General features: G+C 39.8%; 1 protein-coding gene across 1 annotated transcript in view; it reads left to right on the plus strand.

Annotated features, from left to right (window-relative positions):
* Positions 1-12,642, plus strand: part of LOC124711511 (midasin-like) — an 80,717-nt gene that overhangs the window by 41,020 nt on the left and 27,055 nt on the right. The gene's annotated exons all lie outside the window — the stretch shown is intronic.

Raw genomic sequence — 12,642 nt, forward strand, 5'->3', positions numbered from 1 at the left:
CCCATATTTTTTGATTTGGAGAAAGCATAAGACACCTGCTGGAGGACTGGTAACCTCCATATTCTATTATGGAATGTCTCCCGCTGGGCATCTCTGGCTCTTTTTTTGTTGATGACTTTGTGTGCCTTTCTCCATGGACTCGTCTCCTAGAGCAGCGTCTTCAGCAATGTCTCAATTGTCTTTACTCATGGAATATTGACCATGGCTTTTACTGTTCCACTGACAAAACCATTTGTATGAATTTCTGGTGTCAACATAACCTCATTCAAACAGTAGTCGATTTGTGTCTGCATCGTAAAGCTGTTCTTGATTGAAAATGTCAGTTTACGAGCCTAATTCACATCATTTGCGGGAGGTGTTACTGTTTTGTTTCAATATTTGCTCCAACCCATCATTGGCACTAAATAATGAATGTTCCAGAATTTTTTTAACAGACCTTGTACACTAGAGTGTAAGTGGTTTTTAAAAAAAGGGCATTCAGTCACGAAATGGTGAACCATCAAAGGTTGTCAAAATGAGCACAAATTGGTGGGGGATCACCACTTAACAAATTATGAAGGCTAAAAAGTCAGTGCCCAATGAGCAATCTAGCTAAAATGATCTCGAGACAAGAGGACCAAGAGGAGGTCGGCCCCTCATACTTATTCTAGGACAGGTCGCACGAGTGATTTGTAAGCAATTTCTTTTGTAGACTGGTTGCACTTCCCCATATTCTACAAGGTGTATAACTTTGCTTCCGCCGTTTGCTGATAGGTGGCGACAGCGGTAAGTAGCAGTCGAAAGGAACAGATCGCAGATGTCAGGCAGTTAGCTTGGATCTCGGACAGTAACTAGCAGACACACAATAATGAAACTTCCGGTAGTTACACATCAAATACAGGCATGTGCATGGATGTCAACCGCGTTGTGTTGTCGCCAAATTCGTTCCACAGCTCGTGGGTTAAGATCAGAAAGACCTTTGCCTCACAATCTGTGAAGAGCTTTTGGATCGTGCAGATGACAATGAGATGTTCCTTAACAGAATCACAACTGGTGATTACACTGTGTTACACGACGAGACATGGGTCTACAGTTATGACATTCAGACCGAGGTTGAATCTTCACAGTGCGTTGGGAAAGGTTCTCCAAGACCAAGAAAAGCTCACAATCGGTCAGGAAAAAAAAAAAAAAAAACAACAACAACTCGTCAGGTCATCTCAAATGTCAAAGCCATACTGATAGTTTTCTTTGACTTTAAATTCATGCCAAAGGGTCAGACTGTTAATGGATAGTACTATAGAGATGTTTCGTGACTCCTGCGAGAAAATGTGAGAGAGAATTCATGGCTGTTGCATCACAATAACACACCCGCACATTCATCCCTGTTGGTGCATGGCTTTTGCACAAAAAATGAAATCACTCTGCTGTGTCATACTCTGTAGTCTCCAAACATTGTCCCCTGCGGACTTTTTTTTTATTTCCAAAGTTGAAAACCCCATTGAAAGGACAAAGTTTTGCAATGAAAGACAAAATAAAAGAAAATTCGCAGATGGCATTTTTCATGATCCAGCAAGAGGCATACCAAGACTGCTTCTGGAAGTGGAAATGGCATTGAGAATGAAGTATTTAGTTGTGTAGGAGAGTATTTCAAAGGAGATGATGCTCAACAAGTAAAAGGTAAGTGTAGAAAAATTTTCTGGATAAAATTCTGGAATTTTTGAACAGATCTCATACGTTTGCCATCTGAGTTAACGGTCATTTTAGTAAAGAGCATGCGGGCTGTCGACCATGTTTCACTTTTTATCAATTGTAGCAATACGGTGAAGAACATGTAATCTTTGGTTTGGATCCCACTGTCTCTACAGCGTATTTTGTGGATCTTTCTACAAGAGGAAGTCCTTGTTCTTAGCTCTCTTTCCTCCCAGTCGGATAGTTGCTTTTAACTTCTGTTTCTTATTAGTGTTCTAAGGTTATGACATAGGTGATTATGGCCTGAGTTGTTTTTGCATCAAAAAAGAAAAAAAATTAAAATGTCGGTTGCACACCTTGAAGTTTTTATTTCTTCTCTCTGAACTTTAATTCTCACTCCAGATATTTCTGTTGTTTCCTTTACTGCTTACTCAGTACACAGATTGAATGACATCAGGGCTGTGTTAAAACCCTGTGTCACTCCCTTCACAACCACGGCTTCCCTTTCGTGCATGTCGATGTTTATTACTGCCATCTGGTTTCTGTACAGGTTGTAAATAGCAATTATCTCCCTGTATTTTATCCTGACTATCTTCAGAATTTCAGAGAGAGTACTTCATTCAACATTGTCAAATGAATTTTTTAAGTCTACAAATGCTGTAAGTTTATTTTTGCCTTTCCTTAATCTGTCTTCAAAGATAAATCGTAGCGGCAATATTGCTTCGCGTGTTCCTACATCTGTTTCTGAAATCTCTGTCTTACCATTATATAATCAATCTGAAATCGTCCAGTGTCTCCAGGTCTCTTCCACGTATGTTTCTTACATTATTCCTATACCAAGCATTAGGTACGATTAAATTACGCTCTGCGCAGAATTATACAAAGTGGCTTCCTCTTTCATTCCTTTCCCCCATTCCATATTCACCTACTCTTTTTCCTCCTCTTCCTTTTCCTACTATTGAATTCCAGTCCCTCATGACTATTAAATTTTTTTCACTATTAAATTTTCATCTGATTGAACTAGCTGAATAATTTCTTATATCTCATACATCTCTTCAATCTCTTCAACTGTGCAGCTGGTCATCATATAAACTTGTACTACTGTGGTTGGTGTGGGCTTCATGTCCATCTTGACTACAATAATGCATTCAGTATGCTGTTCTTAGTAACTTACCTGCATTCCTATTTTCTTATTCATTATTAAACTTACTCCTGCATTACTCTATTTGGTTTTGTGTTTATAACCCTGTAATCACCTGGCCAGAAATCCTGTTCTCCCTGCTGCCGAACTTCACTAATTCCCACTACATCTAACTTCAATCAATCCCTTTCCCTTTTTAGATTTTCTAACATACCAGCCCAATTAAGAGACCTCACATTCCACGCTCCTATCTGTAGAACACCAGTTTTATTTATCCTGATGACAACAGCCCCCTGAGTCTAATTTGATAAAACACTATTTTTTCTGCTGTGAAATAAATCACAGTTCACTTTATTGTGTTGCTAACAATATGATTGACAGCCGCTGTGAATCGGTGTGTTGGAAGAGCTGCCGAGACTCGTGTATCTGTGATAACTGTACCAGAGGTACGTCAAGTACTGTCCTCTCCTGTGGGTCTTGTCTCCTCTGCAGAGAGTACGGGATCTGTCATTACATGTCCACTTGACTGCGAGTGGTGTGTTAATGGTAGATTTAGGTGTCTTGTAGAGGGTGGACAGTTATCAGGGAGGTCTCAGGATGTTGTGCCGATCTCCCTAACCAACAAGATTGGGATGCTGTCTTTCCCTGAAACTGATCCAGTGGGTCTCACTTCACCTGATGTGGGGAAACCTGTTTTGTCCGGTACCAGGATGGCAAATGCAAAAAGGTAGGGGTCTATTAATCATCGACAGTTCAAACATACAGCGAATGGTGGTACCCTTTGAGGAGATGGTGGCAACAGACAGAAAAGGACAGCAATTGGTGCACTCGGTGTGTATGCCTGGAGTCCTCATTCAACATTTTGAATAGGCTGTTCTGGCAGTCATTGAGAGACCATATTGCAACCAACTGCCGATTGTGGTGCACCTCGGAACAAATGATGCCTGTCGTCTGGGCTCCCGAAGTCATTCTGGGGTCATTCCAGCGACTGGCAGAGAAGGGTGAGAAGTCCAGCCTTCCGTGTGGAGTTTCAATGAAGATTACAATTTGTAGCATTGTCCCCAGAACTGGTAGTGGCCCTTTGGTTCTGAGTTGAGTGGAAGGACTGAACCAGAGACTTCAAAAGTTCTGTGACAAGCTAGGCTGTGACTCCCTGGACTTGTGCCATAGGGCTGAGAACTGTAGGGTCCCCCTAAATAGGTCAGGTGTGCACTAAACATCAGAGGCTGCTACTCGGATAGATGACTGTGTGTGGGGAGAGTAGGCGACTCTCCTTCCAATCTGGATAATGACAGCTGTAAGAAACCCAGAAGTAACAGTCCGAGTTCAAATCAAATGCCCGCCACAGGTGGAGTATTAAAATCCCTAGTGGAAAACTGCTGAAGGTTTTGCAACAAACTGCCAGAGTGTGAAGCACTCGTAAAAAGCAGTGAAGCCCACGTAATACGAGGTACAGAAAGCTGGTTGAAACCTGAAATTGATATCAGTGAAAGTTTTGAAGAAAATTTAAGTGTATATCGAAAAGGATAGGCAAATGGGAGATGCAGGTGGTGTATTTGTTGCAGTAGACAAAGCTACTGAGATAGGAATTGAAGCTGAATGTGAGATTATTTGAGCAAGACTGACAAGGGGAGGCCACAACGTTGCGATCGCAGATTTACTTCAAACTCTCTGTACACCTTTAGTGGGCCATTAAAACTAAAACAGCACAGTGTGCAAGTAGTAAGGTGCACTACTGTGGTAATTCCGAGAAAACTGCAAGAGAAGTTTTATGCATATCTTATGTGGCTTATGTATCTGTGCATAGGTGACGGAAGTTAGTTCGTGGTGGTCAAGTGATTAGCATTAGAGCTTTGTAAGACGAACATGTATGAGGCAAAAAGTTATAATTTAAATTTTCCATGTTTCTGTGACAAATACCATTGTGCAACGTGTGATGTCGAGAGCATATTCCACGAGTAATTGTACATTACTTTTGTGTTCTGGTACGTAGTGACTTGCTATATTGCTTATTGTGATTGATGTCATTCACATCATTATTTATTGGAGTTTGACCTGGGCTTTTGAGCCGGCCCCTCATCCTTGAAAATTTAATTACAAATAGTAAATAGTCAAATAACATATGAAATTCACTACAGCTATATGAAAATGAATGTCTTTTTTCTTTGTTACCTCTCAATTGTCATAAATTAAATAATGTGATAAGTAATGAAAAAACATAAATTAAATGTAAATGGATTCGAACCGCAACCTCATTCACGATCCACTTGCAACACCCAAACAGTAACTGCTTTGTCACGATGACTTCTTATGATAAACTTCTTCGCATTGATACGTCAGTTATCTAATAGATGCATAAAACTTCTCTTGTGATTTTCTCAGAATTGCCAGTGTAGTGTGCCTTACTACTTGCACATTATATTGTTTTAGTGGCCCACTAAAGGTGTTCAAAGAAGTAAATCTGTGATCCCAACCTAATGGCCTCCCCTTATTAGTAACAGGTTTGGGAATAAAATAATAATCGGATCCTTCTATCGCCCACCAGACTCATCTCCTGTTGTAACCAAAAATTTCAGAGAAAACCTCAGTTCCCCAATCATATTGTAATCATTGGTGGAGACTTCAATCATCCAACAATTGATTGTGAATATTACAGTTTTGTTAGTGGTGGGTGTGAAAGACATCCTGCGAAACTTTACTGAATGCCCTCTGTGAAAACTACCTAGAACAGATATTTAGGAACCCCTGTCATGATGGAAATGTATTGAATCTAATGGCAACAAATAGAACTGACCTCTTTTAGGATGTCCACGTTGAAAGTGACCGTGACATGTTTGTGGCAACAGTGATTACCAAAGTACTAAGGACAATTAAAACTAGTAGAAAGATATATATGTTGAGTAAACTAGATAAAAAATTGGTAGTCTCATATCTAAGTAGGAGCTTGAAACTTCCAGCACAGATCAGGAGCATGTAGAGGAACTCTGGCTCAAGCTTAAAAGAATATGGGAGGGAACCTCCATGGTATACAGTCACTGTAAAGAAACTTCTAAATAAACAGAGATTACTGCATAATAGGTGTAAAACTAAGCTTACAGCTATAGATAAAAATATGTTAAATGAAATGTGTTTAGCTGTCAAGAGAGCAATGAGTGATGACTTCAGTTACCGTGTAGCAGAACATTGTCAAATGATCTTTCACAAAACCCAAAGAAATTTTGGTCGTATTTAGAGGCTGTTACTGTCACCAAAGTTAGTGTCCAGTCCCTAGCGAATGAGACAGGCACTGAAATTGAGGGTAGCAAAGTAAAAGCTGAAATACTTAAATCCGTTTCCAACTGTTCCTTTACAAAGGAAAATCCAGGAGAATGACCCCAACTTAATCATTGTATCACTGAAAAGATAAGAGAAATAAGTATTAGTGCCAGTGCTGATGAGAAATACCTGAAGTCATTAAAATTGAACAAAGCTTCAGGGCCCGATGGAATCCTTATCAGACTGTATACTGAATTTGTGGCAGAGTTAGCCACTCTTCACACTATAATCTCTTGTAGATCCTACGAACAAAAAACTTTGCCCAGTTCTTGAAAAAGGCACAGGTCTACCCGTCAACAACAACGACAGCAGTAGAAATTAGCCACAAAGCTACCACCCAATATCCTTGACATTCATTTGTTGTAGAATCTTAGAACATATTCTGAGTTCAAACATAATGAGGGATCTTGAACAGAATGACATCGTCAGTGCCAAACAGCATGGGCTTTGAAAACTACAATCATGTGCAACCCACCTCGCACTTTTCTCACATGACCTACTGAAAGCAGTCAGCTAGATGCAGTGTTTCTTGATTTTTGAAAAGCAGTTGACTCAGTACTGCACCTATGCTTATTGTCAAAAGTGTGTTCATATGGGGTATCAAGTGAAATTTGTGACTGGATGAGAACTCAAAAAATTCTATAACATCAATGAGTCACTGTTGGAATTGGGCAACTCATACAAATACCTGGGTGGTACACCTTTCGCCATTTTTTCCCCCAACATTTGAGGCTTTAATGAAACAAATTGGTTACACATGTATCATTCAAAGTATTTTCCATCGCTGGCCACTACTTTCTCCCATCTTTCGGGCAGTGTACGAATCCCGCGTCGAAAAAAATTGTTCATCTTTTGAAGCAATCCACGAATCGATCCAATTTGTGACTTCTTCATGAGGTTGGAAGTGTTGGTCAGCCAGGCCATGCACCATTAATCTAAACAGGTGATAGTCAAAGAGTGCAATGTCTGGAGAATATGGCGGATGGGGTAGGACTTCCCATTCTAACGTTTCAAAGTTCGTTTTGACCTCTTTTGCAACGTGGGGTTGAGCGTTGTTGTGCTGCAAAATCACTTTATTGCGCGTCTCGCTGTATTGCAGCCATTTGTCTTTTAATGCTCCGCTCAAATGCATTAATTGTGTTTGATAACGAGCACCTGTGATTGTTTCACTAGGTCTTAACACCTCATAGTACATGATGCCAAGTTGGTCTCACCAAATGCAGAGCATGATCTTGGAGCCGTGTATATTCGGTTTGGCCATCGACATGGAAGCGTGGCTGGAATATCCCCATGATTTTTTGCATTTAGGGTTTTTGTTATGAACCCATTTTTCATCCCTGGTCACAATGTGATGCAGAAATCCCTTTCTTTTCAGCCTCTGAAACAACTGTTCACAAACGCCATTCAATGTCTCTTGGTTTCACCTCACACGGGATCCAAGTTCCTTCTTTCTGAATCATACCCATAGCCTTGAGACATTGTTAAATGGTTTGCTGTGTCACTCCCACTAATCATGCCAATTCTTTTTGAGTTTGACGCGAGTCTTCACTCAGCAATGTCTCCAATTCTGCATCTTTGAAAACATTCTCTCTTCCACCACTATGCCAGTCTACGACGTTAAAATCACCATTGTTGAAGTGGTGAAACCACTCACAACACATTCTTTCACTAATGGCATCCTTACCATACGTACTTGAGTGCATTTGATGAGACTCAGCTGCTGTCTTCTTCATATTGAAACAAAACAGTAACACCTCCCGCAAATGATGAGAATTAGGCTCGTAAACTGACATTTTAAATCAAGAACAACTTTATGATGCAGACACAAATCGACTAATGTTTGAATGAGGTTAAGTTCACTGAGGTCCAAGCTAACTGCCCGACGTCTGTGATCTGTTTCTTTCGACCGCTACTTACCGTTGTCGCCACCTATTGGCAAACGGCGGAAGCAAAGTTGTACACTTAGTAGAATGTGGGGAAGTGCAATCAGTCTACAAAAGAAATTGCTTACAAATCACTCGTGCAATCTGTCCTAGAATATTGCTCAAGTATGTGGGGCCCGTACCAGATAGTACTAAGAGGGGATATTGAACGTATACAGAGAAGGGCAGCACGAATGTTCATAGGTTTGTTTGATCAGTTGGAGAGTGTCACGGAGATACTGAAGGAACTGAATTGGCAGACTCTTGAGGACAGGTATAAACTATCCTGAGAAAGTCTACTAACTAAGTTTCAGGAACCCGCTTTAAATGATTACTCTAGGGAAATACTACAACCCCCTATGTATTGCTGATACAGGGATCGTGAGGATAGGATTAGACTAATTACTACACGCACAGAGGCACTCAGGCAATCATTCTTCTAATGCACCATCTGCGAATGGTACAGGAAGAAAACCTAATAACTGGTATAATGGGACGCACCCTCTGCCATGCACCTCACAGTTGTTTTGCAGAATATAGATGTAGATGTACTATGAAAAACGTAGTTCCTACTCACCACTTTCGGTGAGTCACTTTTGGTGAGTGGGAACTATCTTTTTCATAATATTGTTGCATTCCATTCTAAATTTTCCATTATTGTGCTGGAGTATAGATGAAATACTTTTTTGTCAACAGAGTTAATGAACTCTTGTCCCTTCTTTGTCTTCAAACATTTTTACAACAAAACCAAAGGATTAATAAAAGTTCCTTTTGGGAAACAAAGAGGAATTGGCAGCTCGATGTCCTGATTAAGTTAATTTTCTTATTTCTTAGGATCTTTGGCAGGTGTGGTAGGCATTAGAATTGCCAATGGATGAACTTCAGTGCCCTGTCATGTTAAATTACTCCACACAAAAATACAAAAAACAATGCAACAGAACCAATTTTTATGGAAGTTGCAACGTATTAAAATAGAAACTGTTATTAACATACTGGATTACAGTGTAATAAATTTTGACATTACCTGTGATCGAGCAGGCAGTAGGAGTGCCAGTTCCAGTGTCAACAGTTTTGTGATACTGCATCTGCTGTTGACTTGTCATTAGGCTCTCTGTCCTTGCACATGCTGCTCAGTGAGAAGCGGATGTGTGGTACAAAGCATTTCTCACAAAGAAGCTACTGAAATTTCTGCCCATTAGGGCAAAGTGGATGCCGTGTAGCCCTTCTAGCTCTGTCTGAAAGCACTGGCAGTGTCTAGGACCAGGTGAATTGCACAAAAAGTATAAGCCCCTCTGTTATCAGTCTTCTCTGTACTTACTGCTATATAATTAAAATGTGCCACATATGCAGTTTTGTGTATTAATACATATAAAAGGCTACTAACTGTAAACGTTTGTAAAATTGGCACTTATGCAGTTTAGCAGGTACGGAAAAAATTTTTCATTTTTTTTTTCAAAATTTGATCGATTATAGTCAAATTTGATACGCTGATTACGAATACGATATTTATTTTCGCCCCAGTCAATTATTTACATCAAAAAAATTGTTTTAAATTCTTTTAAAAATTTTTTATTTTTCAATATTTTGTCGATATAGTGAATTCTGATGTACTGATTTCGAATATAACATCCATTTTCATTTTCCCTTGACCGTCGGCGATATCTTCTGCCCGATAAGCGCGGCGCTGCCGATGACGCAACATTGCGTAATACACTAACTAATCAGTATTTTCAAATCATAGGCGGCCGCTGCCGCGGCCGCATTCCAAAAAAAAAACTCCCAACCTAACCTCAAGTGGGCTACGCTACAGAACAATTTATGCAGTTTAGCAGGTACGGAAAAAATTTTTCATTCCAAATGTATCTGGCTTGGAGAGCTTTGTGGGTGCATATGTAAAGTTTGTTGGTGATTGTACTTTGTATTTTCATAAATAAAGCTCGGTTCTGCGATTTCTTTGAGAGTCTACCTGAATGTTAGGTAGGAGATTTTAGTTTGTACTCAAGAGTGCCTGACACACAGATATTTTCTCTAAATGATTAGCCTTCCTAATGCTTTAGGCTGTTCCTTGCTTTCCTGTATTTTAAAAGCAATTTTAGGTTTTGTTTAAAAGAGGGTGAATCTGTACGTTTATGGGAGAATGTCATAGAAATTAAAAATGGACTTTTAACAAATATCTTATGGTTTCAGTTGAACTTTTGAGATTTTCTTCACATTTGTCACTGAGTGTTTAAGTATGCTAATAACCGTGCAGTTGACAGCACATGTGTATTTCAGTTTTGTAAGGTTTTTAGCATGGTCCCCATATAATTATGGGACCTCAAAAAGATCTTTACATCTGCAGGCAAGGGACACAGTCCTTTACATATTCTATTTACCACAAGCATTTAGGTCTGGCCACAGATACTTGCAGAACTAGCTACAGACCAGCCTCTGTGGTGAGGCTCTATGGATTACTACTATCTGTCAGATGGCTGCTCCTCTCATGATGTGCCTGACATATTGCTCTGTCTGCTCACAGTGGCTGAGTTTCAATCCCCCCCCCCCCATTGCCTCCCCCTTTCCATGTAATATTTGAGATTCATGTGAAATAAACCCTTGTGGCACGTGGTGTGAACCACATTTCAGGCCTTATCATACAGTATGTTGTAATTGTCTGTCGTCATAGAGACTGTAAACCTCCAGTGTGGTTTGATACTAATATATATGTTACTGGGGGGGGGGGGGGGGGGGGGGAATGAATTGAAGAGTTTCCTGATTCATTCAAATTTTATTATAGAAGTGACACATATGGAGTACACAGAGTGATTACATTTACAGATGAATCGCTCAAATGGTTCTGGAGTGCCAGTTGTGGAAGGATGCTGAAACAGCCATATTAGTGCTAAGTGTGTTCTTCAAGTGCAGCGTCACCTGTCCCCTATTTTGTGCCACGATGCACGTATTTTTTATGTTTTACACAAAACAGCCTAAATCACATTTTATGCAACTATTATGATAAATTTATGTCAGATTACACCCTCTTCATATTTACAATTAAAATACTGGACTATTGCTACCACTTGCATCAGCTGATAGGTGTCATTGGTTTTAGTGACACACAAAAGCCAATGTTGTTAGTAGCAACAGTCCATTCTTTTAGTTGAATGTCCAAAAGTGGCATAGTTCGGCCAAGACTGATCGTAACAGGTACATAAAACCTGATCTAGGCTGTTTTATGTGTGAAATAATGAACTGACGTCAATAAATTCTCCTGCACCAAAATAGTTCCTTTCTGTATTAAGTTTTTGTTTGGCTTCCCAACTTCTAAAGTAAACTTTAGAAAAGAAAAGTTGATTTTTTTTTATTTTTATTTTTATTTTTATTTTATTTTTTTTTTTTATTTATTTTTTTTTTTTTTTATAATTCTGGTTGTAACTAACAAAATCGAGTTCTTTGGAAGCTTTCACCAGTTATTATCTTACTACGTTTTATTTACTTTTTCTCTTTTACTCCTTCCTTAAACTTTATTTTTATCACTATTTTTAGTTTAGTTTAATCTGGTGTGTGTTAATTTAGCTCCAGTGGAAATTAGCACATTGTCACATGTTATAAATAATTGTCTTTGTATTTCGTTCTCATACATATAATCCCCCTCCCCCCACGAACCATGGACCTTGCCATTGGTGGGGAGCCTTGCGTGCCTCAGCGATACAGATAGCTGTACTGTAGGTGCAACCACAACGGAGGGGTATCTGTTGAGAGGCCAGACAAATGTGTGGTTCCTGAAGAGGGGGCAACAGCCTTTTCGGTAGTTGCTGGGGCAACAGTCTGGATGATTGACTGATCGGGCCTTGTAACACTAACCAAAATGGCCTTGCTGTGCTGGTACTGTGAACAGCTGAAAGCAAGGGGAAACTACAGCCGTAATTTTTTCCTGAGGGCATGCAGCTTTACTGTATGGCATGGAGAGCTGCATCAAACCAGTCTCAGGACTGAAGACCACAACAACAACAACATCATATAATTCTGTATTTGGAGAAATATAAGAGGGTCATCCAAAAAGTAAAGAATGATTGTGCATCATGCCCGGCCCCGACCCGCACCACTGCAATCGCAGGTCTGCCAGTTAGTTCCTTTCCCTGTCTCAGTGTGAGCTGAGGTTCCTTACAGAATGGTCACACCTCTTTGTTCTGTAACATTTTGAAATGGAGACACTCGTCAAGAATCCCACCAGATGCGAAGTGTGTAGTTTCATTTGTTTTCTGAGTTCGTGCCAAGAGGAGGAACAATCCGTTCAGAGGCCTGCTGTGAAACTTTTCAACAATTTTGACATGCTATTCAAAAGGAGAGAGATGGAATGTTGCCGGCAAAGACATTTTTGATTTGTGACAGTGCATGGCCTCATGCATCAGCATAAACACAGCAAGAACATCAGTGTCTTAAGTGGGAAGTTTCTGGACATTTTTCTTGCAGCGCTGGTGCCAAGTGTTTTTCGCATATTCTTGACACTAAAGTAATTTTAGAAAGGAAACAGTTCATTAACAATGAAGGCCTCAAAAGTGACATCTTTGCTCATATCTTGGCTGTAGAACAATACAATATGGGAATTGAAAAACT

This window comes from Schistocerca piceifrons, chromosome 8 (assembly GCF_021461385.2).
Source record: "Schistocerca piceifrons isolate TAMUIC-IGC-003096 chromosome 8, iqSchPice1.1, whole genome shotgun sequence".
Taxonomy (NCBI): domain Eukaryota; kingdom Metazoa; phylum Arthropoda; class Insecta; order Orthoptera; family Acrididae; genus Schistocerca; species Schistocerca piceifrons.